The sequence below is a fragment of the Impatiens glandulifera genome, chromosome 3 (assembly GCF_907164915.1).
Source record: "Impatiens glandulifera chromosome 3, dImpGla2.1, whole genome shotgun sequence".
Classification (NCBI taxonomy): Eukaryota; Viridiplantae; Streptophyta; class Magnoliopsida; order Ericales; family Balsaminaceae; genus Impatiens; species Impatiens glandulifera.
Window position 1 is genome coordinate 42,544,960 of NC_061864.1, and position 12,513 is coordinate 42,557,472.

Genomic DNA, 12,513 nt, shown 5'->3' on the forward strand with positions numbered 1-12,513 from the left:
AGCAGCGCGCTAAACGACTTATACAAAGGACCGAGGAGCATTCAGAAGATCCTGTGCAATTGTGTAACTCTATCGGGGAAATTGATTTGGACCTTGATGATGTCATGAATGTTGATAGTGTACCAAACACTAACCCCGATGATGATGATGATGAGACACAGCCCCCGTCTGAGGAGCAAGATGGAGGTACTTGTGTTTTTGCTTAAGTTAGTTGTTATGATCCTATATAATTTTTTGTTTAATTTTATGATCTATTTCGAGGAGGAGACGGAGCAAGAACAAGAATAAAGCAGTTGGTAGATTGCAAGCAGGGCAAAAGGTGACTCTTCAATTTAACCCGGTTGATGGTAAACCAATGTGTGAGAATAGGACAGCTTGGTCGAGGCATATTGGGAGTGTCATTCGAGACTCCAATGCATTACCTCATAGGACTTTGCATTGGTCAGACCTGAGCTCTACACAGCTAGATCACATATGGATGGCTATCACGGTAACTTTTATATTATTAAGTCCATTATGTATTCAACACAATCTATAATCGTATTTTAATGTTGACTATTTAGGATCCTTTCGTGACTGTGGAGGATGACATCAACAACTATCGAAGACAAAATTTATTTCAAGTCAACAAATTATGGGATAGATGGAGATGTCATTGGAACACCATGTACATTAAATCCCGTGAAGTTAACGAGCAAGCGATTATGGAAAAACCCCCTCCCGAGATCGAAATAAGTGATTGGCATTGTCTACTTGATCGTCGCTTTCTCACTCCGGAATTCAAGGTAAATTAAAGTGTTTATAAAGAGCTCTTACATTAATCATTCATTAAACACAAATATTTTCTTATTTGCAGAAAACAAGTACTGTGAATGCGCAAAATAGGTCGCGTGTTGTGTACAAGAATCATGCGGGCAACATCTCATTTTCGCAAGTGGAGAAGCAAATGGTTCGTTTTATCATTGAATAACAAAGTTTTTAATGTTATTACGTTTTTATTAATTATTAAATTTGTACAGGAGAAGACTACCGGTACGTCGCCTAATTTTGCGGAATTATTTCTACACACTCATACAAAGAAACCAACTCTGCAAGATCCAAATCCGGAGGTTCCCCCTATTATTCAAGAAAATGTGGTAAGTCGTGTTTATTAGTTATATTTCTTTTATTTATTTTATGTATGTATGTAATCAAATGTAATTTATGTTTGTAGACTGCCTTGCGAACTGCTATAGAAGAAGACCCGAATAGAAATGAATTGCAGTTGGCTGAGTGCGCATTCGGGTCTCAGGGACATGGGCGAGTTGTGGGTTTGGGCTCCGGTGTCACACCTAGATCTTTTAGACCTGATGCTCGTGGTGGTTCTAGCACACCGCGCAGTGACACGCAAAATTTCCGTGAACAAAACCAACTTTTATTTGAGGAGATGTAGAGGATGCGAGAGGAGCGTGAAGCGGAGAAGCTTCAGTCACGGAGAGAGCGTGAAGAAGCCTTACTCGAGCGTCAAATGGAGCGTGAGGAAGCACAAAGGCAGCGTGAAATGGAGCGCGAAGAATTATTGATGCAGCGTCAAGATGAACGTGAAGAAGCTCGAAGGGAGCGTGATAGAATGCGGGATGAGATGCTTGAGATGAGATCGACGATGAACTTCTTATTATCCAGGATTCCCCGTGATCAACGTCCACCTGCCCCTCCCACTCGAGATGATGCCCCTCCTACTTAGAGATTATGCCCCTTCCACTTGATCGTCGCTTTCCCACTTGAATTCTGGTTATTTGAAATGTAATTTGAAGTACGTTAATTAATGGTTTTTGAGATTTGTGATATGATATTGTAGTTTGTGATATGATTGTAGTTTTTGGATGGATTATAGTTTGTGGATGGATTGTAGTTTGTGGATGATTATTGTTTTGAATTAATGATTGTAGTTTTGGGTTTTTGGTTATTGATGATTGTGCTTTTTGGTTTTTGGTTATTGGTTATTGATGATTGTGGTTTTTATATAAGTAAAAATTTGTAAAAAAAAACGATTAGGGTTTAGTAACGGTTAAATAATTTCAAAAACCGTTACTATAAACATAACTGTAACGGTTTAACAAATAAAAAACCGTCACAGAAACAACACAAGTATCTGTAACGGTTTTCGAAAACTGTTACAGATACTGCTGTCTTTCAGTAACGGTTTTAGCCGGCTAAAACCGTTACTGTTGTTCCATTAATATCAGTAACAGTTTTCGAAAACCGTTACAGATACTTATGTTGTTAATTCTGTGACGGTTTTAAGACGGCTAGAACCGTTACTATTGTTCTTTTAATATCAGTAACGGTTTACGAACGCCGTTACTGATACCTGTGAAGTTTTTGTAACGTAATTTTTAGTAACGATTGGTAACGGTTTTATTTGCCGTTACAATTATGTTTCAGTAACGGCGTTCGATACTTTCAGTAACGGTTTTCGCCCTTACTAATACCCCTTTTTCTACTAGTGATAATTGCTCTTTTGAGAGTTGTCGTCTAATTTTCCTACTTGAGAAATTAGGAAAGAAAACCTTTAAGAAAAACCTTATATGTTTAGTGATTCGTTATAAGTGGAGAAAGGCCTCGATGTTATACCCCCACACGCCCGCTCGAATTATCGTTCTTTACCCCCAAAACTTTTGACCTTTTAAATAACATGACATTTTACATGTTTTTTAAGTGAAGAAAATTTCATCATAGCCGCATGTGACTAATCATTCATACCTATGACATATTTTAATTCTAGGGAATTGCTCACAATTTGTTCCTAGGCATGTTTCTATATTACAATCATGTTACGAGAAATAAACATATAGTGAAAGAATTTACACACACGTGTCATAGAGGCAAAAGTAGGTGAAAACTTGAAATAATTCCAATCTAGCCATGTAAAGTCATCTAGAAATGAAAAAAAAAGTTAATATAATTTATATGTTGATGATGGAAAAAGGTATCGTCTTACTTTAGTAAAAAAAAATAATACCAACAATGAAAATAATAAGCAAGAAAATAAGTATACATCTAGGCAGGAGATTACTAATGGAACAAGACCTACAATATAATAAAATAGGAACGTGTTCATCTTCAATGTAATAACCATACCTCCTAAGTATTAGGGATAACAAATATACTTAAATTATGATTAAGAAATAACATTTCATCCTAGAAAATTGACATTGATCCACTTAAAATTTAATAAATTAATATGTTACAAACAAAAGTTATTGAGTGAAATCTATATATATATATATATATATATAAAATGATCCTTAATTTCAAAATTGTTCGGATTACCGGGTCAAGAGTTGTGATTAATTTGGATATATATGTGAGAGTAAATAGATATTTGGGTCGGATTGTGGGTTGACCCGCCCATAAATTTAAAACAGTTAAAAATAAAATTAAAAATGTTATATATATGTTTCGAATTTGCAACCTAACAAAATAAGTACAACCCTTTAACCAATTAGACTAATAAGACTTTATATTTTAAATCAACACCAAATTTAATGAAACGCAAGACATTTTAACAATATAAGTTCAACTTTTTAACTAACTAATCTATATATATATATATATATATATAATGATGTTTAATTTCAAAAGTGTCTGGATTGCCGTGTCGAGAGCTGTGATTAATTTGGATATATATGTGAGAGTAAATGGATACTTTAGTCGAATTATGGGTTAACCCGCCCATAAACTTAAAACGGTTAAAAATAAAATTAAAAATGATATATATATATATATATATATATATATATATATATATATATATATATATATATATATATATATATATATATATATATATATATATGTTTCGAATTTGCAACGACTTGAGAAAACATAAGGGTTTGTTCATGAAGAGAATGTCAGCTTGAGTAACGCAAATATTTGTGAGAAAAACTTAAGAGTTTGTCCATGGAGGAAATGTTGGCTTGAGTAACACAAACATTGGTGAGTAAACCTAAGCATTAGTCCATGAAGGGAATGTCGTCTTGAGTTACACAATCATTGGTGATAAAAACCTAAGGGTTTATGTCTAAAGGTGTAATTGAATGTTGAAAAATGCACCCTCGAATTTGGTTATTAAATAATTAAAATCATTATAAATATAAAAACTTAAATGAATTGGTTACTTGATTTTTTTTAATATTTTTATTTTTTGAAATAAGTATATAATAATAGGTAATATTATACTTCATTATATAATTTATATAATTATTCAAAATATAACTTATAATATATAGAGGAGTAATAGGGAAAGGGAATTTGAGAAATAGAATGACGTGTGTCCACATCACTAGTTGAAAAAATGATAAAATATGAGTAGAGAAAAAATTTGTTAATTTTTTCTCCTCAAATTCTCTCTCCCAAATTCTCTTCCCCAATTTTTTCTCTAAAATATATATACATACACAAAATTATAAAATTATTTCAACAAGCGTTTAAAATATTAATATTTCATTCTAAAGATCAGGGTTCGAATCCCTCTAAAAAAAAGTAATTATTATATGTTAGTGCGCGAACATTGGTAGATGAAGCGGAAGCGAGAATGTTGGTTTGAGAAAACCTAAGGGTTTGTTCATTGAGGGAATGTCGGCTTGAATAAAGCAAACAATTGTGACAAAATCTAAGGGTTCGTCCATGGAGGGAATGTCGGCTTAAAAAACACAAATATTAGTGATAAAAAAACCTAAATATTTATGCCTAAAGGTGTAATCGAATGTTTAAAATGCACCTCGAGTTTGGTTATTAAATAATCAAAATCATTATAGATATAAAAATTAAATGAATTGGTTAGTTAATTTTTTTAATATTTTTATTTTTCAAATAAGTATATAATAATAAGTAATATTAGACCATAGTAGATAATTTATATAATTATTCAAAATCTAATTTACAAAATATATACATACACAAAATTATAAAATTATTTCAATAATCATAAGTGGTCTAGCGGTTAAAGTGTTAACATTTCATACTAAAGAATAAGGATCGAATCCCTCTAAAATAAGTAATTATCATATGTGAGTGCGCGAACATTGATAGATGAAGCGGAAGCGAGAATGTTGGCTTGAGAAAACCTAAGGGTTTGTCCATAGAGGGAATGTCGGCTTGAGTAACGCAAATATTAGAGAGAAACCTAAGTGTTCGTCTATGGAGGAAATGTCGTTTGATGAACACAAACATTGGTGATAAAAAATCCTAGACCATCTCCAACCAAAAAACTCATTCTCAAACTCAAAATGCAGTATTTGTCTCATGAACAGTAATTTATCTCCAACCCAAAAACTCATTTTCAAACTCAAAAGAATATTCTTCTAATATTCTTTTTTACGTTAACTTTTTCAATACCACTTATATTTATCAATTTTACAAATTAAACCATAATATTTTATTTATTCCATTAGAGAAAATTCTTATAAAATTAATTATACATTAATAATTTATATACATTAAAATAATAAATTAAAAATTATTAATCCTATTTTTATTATTTGTCGTTAATTTTTATTTTTTATCTTGTATTTTTAGTTTTTTTTTATCAATATTCTTCATTATTATAAATTTATGATAGGTAAAAAATTATTAATAAAAAATCTAAATAAATTATATAAAAATAACTGAATATATAAAATTAATACATATCAATATTATTTTTACATTAAACTTCCTAGTAAAAAAATGCAAACTAAAAAAATAAATAATTTACCTATATATCAAAATTAAAGGACTTATTTATAATTTTGAAAAATAAATGCGTTTGTGAATAGTAATACCCAAATATGGGTATTTTAGAGAAAAAATAGTGTTTTCACCATTTTGGGTTTGGGTTTAAGGGTGGGTTGGAATGGAAAAACGCAAAATAGGTTTGGGTTTGAGGGTGGGCTGAAGATGGTCTAAGGATTTATGTCTAAAAGGTGTAATCGAATGTTTAAGAATGCATCCTCAAATTTAGTTATTAAATAATCAAAATCATTATAGATATAAAAAATATAAAAACTTAAATGAATTGGTTAGATGATTTTTTTTTTAAAAATTATATAATAATAAGTAATATTAGACCAACTTTATATAAGATTGATAATTTGATCCAGAATTTAATGTTTGAAGATTTGATTTATCGAAACTACTTTTATTTTCATCTAATGAATGTTGTAAATTTACATGATTTTGGGTAAGCTTAAAAAAATAACAAATTAATTTTAAATAAAACGACTGGATAAAGGTAAATTTTGTCATATTTTTTAATAATTAGATTAAAAAAATATTGAGTTAAATTATAAAGTCAAAATAATTTTAAATAAAATGAGCGGAGAAATGTAAGTTTTGTCATATTTTTTAATAATTAGATAAAAAAATATATTGTGCTAAATTATAAAGTCACATTTTTTACGTAATTTTTTTCTTAGTTTTTATATAATTTTTCGTGCAAATGCACTAATTCTTATAAATTATCATGTCTCCACAATCATGTATACATTACTCCTCTAAAACGTACGTCTCAAAACTCCACGGAAAAGTTTCAAAACTGAAACCTTTTAATGTAGTTCTCTTATTGATAGTACATTTAAAGTTATCATTGATTGCATCCCAACGGAAAGAATCTGGGCAAAAATAACATCAGCAAGAATATCTTAGATTAAAACGGTTAATCAATTTCCTATACCTTTCGACATGCATTTAACTCATAGATTACGTTTCATATAACACTGTGTAGTAAACAATGATTAATGCAGAAATAGCAAGGATAGTTAAATCAAATCAAGTGGTTATGCAATGAAATAACAGATGTTTACCTAGTTCATTACATTTTTTTTGAAAACATGCAATTTTAAAAAAACTTTGCTTGAAAACTTGCAGTTTAAAAAACTCCCGATCGTAAGTCACTGGTTTGATAAAAACAGGAATTGACAACTTTCTTCATAGTCAATTCGATCTTCACGATATAAAAATATGTACAGCTCAAAGCTAACTTTGATAGCTTACGCCGATCTCCAGCCTAGAAGCCTCAATTTGTTTGGAAACTAGAGTGGACAAATGATTTGCCCTCCAGATATTTGCCATTGCTTGTAAATCCTTCAATGTGAGTATCTTTAGTTCTTCATCTCATTAAAATGGATAACATGGTATCCATAAGTCAATGCAATTTTCTGTATATAATTATCACTACGTTCACATATTAAACCTCTTTTATCTATGGAGAGATCATTCTCGCTAACAAACTCAAGAATCAGAAAATGTATGTTGTATTATTTATATAAAAGAGAACAACTCTTTGGTGTAATTTACATTAAATTCAAATGTGAATTAATAGTGAAATTTAATTCAAATGAAATTCACACCAAATTCAAATATGAATTAAAGTAAAAAATTAATCTAAATAAAATTCACAACAAATTCAAATTTGAAATAAGGTGAAATTTAGTTCAAATGAAATTCACATCAAATTCATTATGAATTAAAATAAATTTAATTTAAATGAAAATGAATTTTTTAATTGTTACAATTAATATTATTGTCTTGAATGGGGTAATTAATAGATGGTGTTAATTGCTATTGTAACCACAAAATACTTATTGTTGGATGTAACTTATAAGGATGATGAAAATGCAAGCAAGGATAACCGTTGGATGAATGAATGATGAATTAGTGGTCGTTGGATTAAATAATTGATTATGAGTTTAATTTCAACTATAAATATCCCTTCACCTGTATTTTTCTCCACACATCATCTCATCCTTTCTCACTCTAGAATTCCAAAAGGTCTCTCCTTATTTTGTAAGTAATTTTCGAGTTCCTTGTTTGAAATTTCCGTTGAAACCCGATGATAGTTCAAGTACGTTGGTCAAGTTCGATGAGTAGTGATTTCAGTGTGGAATCACTACTAGATTCGTTGTACCCTGAGAGACAGTCATCTGCGATATGCTCCAACACAAACGGGAGACGATAAAACTGTTTTAAGGGAAATGTGTTAAACATGTGTCTCGAATCAACATCTCAAATTTGGTGATTTCCTTCTTCGTATATTTAATTTATCTGTAACATCATATGTATATATATATTTTTTCTATTTATTTCAAAACAAGATATATAGAGAGAGAGGAATTGTTTTAAGGGAAAAACATCTCAAATTTGGTGATTTCGTTCTTTGTATATTTAATTTTATTTAATTTATCTGTAACATCATATGTAAATATATTTTTTTGTTTATTTCAAGACAAATTATCTAACAATCTTAAAACAATCACATTGTGTTAAACTATTTAGTAGTTTACTATATCAAACTTTGTAATCTATGATGTTTCAGAAATACGAGTTGTGCTGTTACAAAATAGATGATGAATGTTGTTTGAAGGATGAAATCCGTTCTAAATACTTTAAAAAGAGTTGCCAACGGTTATTGTTTAATAACGCTAAAGTTAAAAAGGATAGTATGTTCTCTTTTATTTTATATATAATGCTAAGATAATATTATATATATTGGAAAAGAAAATGGACAAAAAATTGTTTTAATTAATAAAATTAATCAATGGTGTTATTTAAAATTAATTATAATTGAAACATATTGTTTCAATTGTAAAATAATTAATTATAAATATATATACCTTCTTAAATTAATTAAAAGTGATAATCGATTAGAATATGTTAAGGAAATATAGTCTATTATATATATATATATATATATATATATATATATTGTCTCATATATTGACCTTTTAATTTGGATACTAAGTTATCATTTTTATTGACAGAGTGAAGTGAAAAAAAAGAATATTTTCTTCTTAATAAATAAAACAAAATGTCGTAAAAGCGGTAAAACAAAGAAAGAGCTTGTTGGTATAGTGGTTTGAAGTTTGGATGCAAGGGTGTGATGTGAAAGGTCCCTAGTTTGAATCTCATTTCAGCCAATAATTTGTTTTTAGAAATTTGATTTGTTATAAAAAAGACTCTAGTCATTTATGTTGGAACCATACAAATTTTCTTGTGTAGAAATTATGTGATGAATTGATAGTCAATGATTTATTGGTAGAAATTAGACTAGTTAAAAATGACTTTAGTCATTATTGATGTTGACATTTCAATTTATTTTGTAAAAATTATGAGATGAATGGATAGTCAATGATTTCTTGATATAAATCAAACTAGTTAAATGACTTTAGACATTGATGTTGGAGATGTGTTAGGATCGAAGATAGTGTATCTGGGTTTCTCCATCATCTGAGGAATACCCTCCGTTGTATTTGTGGTTGTGTTGACCTTTAATATCTTCATGGGACCATCTATGATGACATACCACATGTCATCATCTTGTGTCGCCAGATGTGCTTGCATTCTGATCTTTTAGTCATCATAATCTTCCTTTGAGAACATTAGAATCTTGTTTAGGTAAGACATGATACAGATATTTGTAGTAGCTTAAAAATAGAAAACCTTCTCTGATACCACTTGTTAAGATTGAAGACAACATTAGAAGGGGAGTTGAATATTGTTGTTCTATTTTTTACTTAAATGTGATTTTAATCCTGTTAATGATTAAAAATTTGTTTCTATTCTTGGACAAATCGTAGTAAACTCTTGAACGGTTTGAAGTGTAGAAAATGTTTGCAGGATTTGAAGCGGAAAATATAAGACTAAATAAAGCAATGAAAAGACAACACGGGATTTTATGGATGTTCGAAGATAAAAGCTCTTACATCACCTCTTCTTCTATTTCCAAAAGGACTCTATTAGAAGACTTTGATTTGTATAAATGCTACACAAACTCACTCAGATCACATGTCTTAACACTTGCATGTTTGAACTTCTAGCTCTCATACTATCTTGTTGAATAGACGACTATCTTTTCTACTTACACAAGTAAGATGTTTATTGAATGATACAAAAGATTATTGAGTAAATTATCTTGTGTGACCGTCGTGTATGTTAATGTCTCTCAACGTATATCGTCTCATGTATGTGTAACGTAGTGACATGCAAGGAACTCCTTCACCGTTCTTCTTTGATGCCTTTTTATACTTGAGGCATGACAACGGTCAAATCCATTTTGTCGATACGTGGCAATGGTACGTTTGTCGTAGGTTTGGCATACGGGGTTTTAGTGTGCAAGGGAATATAATATTCGTTTATCGTTTTAAATTTCAAAGTTAAGATGATTGTATATTTTGTTGTATTGAAATTTATGAGTGCTTAGCTACTTGACTTACCTGATAAGCATTCAGCTGATATGGAACTCAGCTGATAGTGAGCCCTGCTGATGATCAGCTCTACTGATGAGCTACTTTACTAATAGCAAACTCAAGTGTTGATTAACTCAACTGCTAGCGAACTCTATTGATGGCGAGCTCTATTGCTAGCGAACTCTACTGTTTGGCCAACTCTATTGTCAGCAAACACAGTTGTTTGAGCAACTTTGTTGCTAGTGAACTTTATTGTTTGAGAACCTATACTGCTAGCAAACTCTGCTCTTTGAGTGACTCTACTGATATAAAATCTGATGATAGCGAATGTTTAGTTGATGTTAACTTTGTTGTTGGCGAACTTAGTTATTGATCAACTCATTTACTAGCGAACTCTGTTATTTGAGCAACTCTACTGCCAGCGAACTCTGTTGTTTGAGAAACTCTACTATCAACGAACTATGTTGTTTGAGCAATTATGCTGCCAACGAACTCTACTATTTGAGTGACTCTACTGATAGCAAATTTGCTGATAGCGAATGTTCAGCTGATGGAAACTCTGTTGTCGGTGAACTCTACTGATGGAGCAGTTCAGGTGATAGCGAGTCTGTTGATGGCAACTCTGATGTTAGCAAGTCTTCAGTTGGTGGAAACTCTGCTGAGCAATACGGCTATTGGCAAGTTGTTTACCATCAGTTTCCTAGAGCAGATGTCTTTGATTTTACCTATGCATTAATGTATTGTTGAATTTAGTTTTATTCATTCATTAAAACCACGTGTGTTCATTTTAATTATCCTAAGTTCATTTTAATCAATTAAAACGTTTTTCGTAATTCAACTTTATTTAACGATTTATCCCTTTAACTTAATTTAACAAGATGAATGGAGTAGTCAATGATTTTTTATCGATATCAGACTATTTAGAATGACTCTATCCATTGAGGTTGGAGATGAATGTGGTAGTAAATAATTTCTTTGTAGAAATCAAACTTCTTAAAATGACTTGAGTAATTGATGTGAAAATCATTCTAATTTCTTGTGTATAAATTATGAGATGAATGAGATCTATAACAATTTCTTATAAGACATCTGATTTGTCAAAATGACAATAATCATTATTGTTGACATCATTATAATTTCTTATGTAAAAAATTATGAAATGAATTGGGGATCTTAACAATTTCTTGTATAGAAATTTAATTTGTCAAAATGATGTTGTCATTAATATTTTGAAGCATTTTAATTTCTTATATAGAAATTATGTGATTAATTATGACAGAAAATGAATACATTCAAAAAGACAACTATGTAAGTTGAAATATTTTCGCAAGAAATGTGAGAACGATTAACCTAGATTTGTTTTGAGCATTGTCGCTTCACGTGGATTATCGTGAAAACACGATAATGTAATTACTTTGATTAAGACATGATGTACATTTGTAGTTATATATTGTGTTTCTAAGTGATTGCTTATATATATAACAGACATATTAGCTAATATTATGATAACTTGTGTTAATTCATAATATATATGATTAACTTGTTATTTATATACATATGTGAATAAAAATTATTGTATATATATTTTATTTTAATAGAAAATTTTAATTTTTTTTCATAAAATTATATGTGTCTTTTAGTATACAATAACTCCTATGGAAAGTTAAAAGTCATCATTAATTAAGAAATTGACGAATTAATGACATAAATAATTATTTATAATAATTAATTATTTTATATTTGATTAAAGATAAATTATCAATTATTGATGTATTTTATAAATGTATTTTCTTAATGATATATGAATAAATTATAATATATATGATGTATCATTTGATTATGTTATTCAATTATAATTTGATATACATGGTTCGATTTCATCATAAAGATTTGTTTAATTTGATGTTTTTGAAATCTAATAATTTAAAGAAAAGTTGTGTTTGATTTGAGAAATAATGTGGCAAACGTGCCGATATTATGGGATGAAACGTGCAACTAATATAAATATTTAAGCGGCTTCGACCAAATATGCTTGAAACATTATGATTTCTCTTATAGAAACCATTTGAAATGATGAATATGTATTTGATTAAATATTCTAATTTCTTTTATAGAAATAATGTGATGAAATAAATATTTCAATTGATTAAATATTATAATTTTTTATATAGAGATTATGTGAAGAATGATTTATATATGAATAAACATTCTAATCTCTTCTATAGAAATTATGTTTATTCAATTAAATATTTATAATATAGTTATTTTATTCATTGTATGATAAGTATAATAAAAGAAATTTATAAAA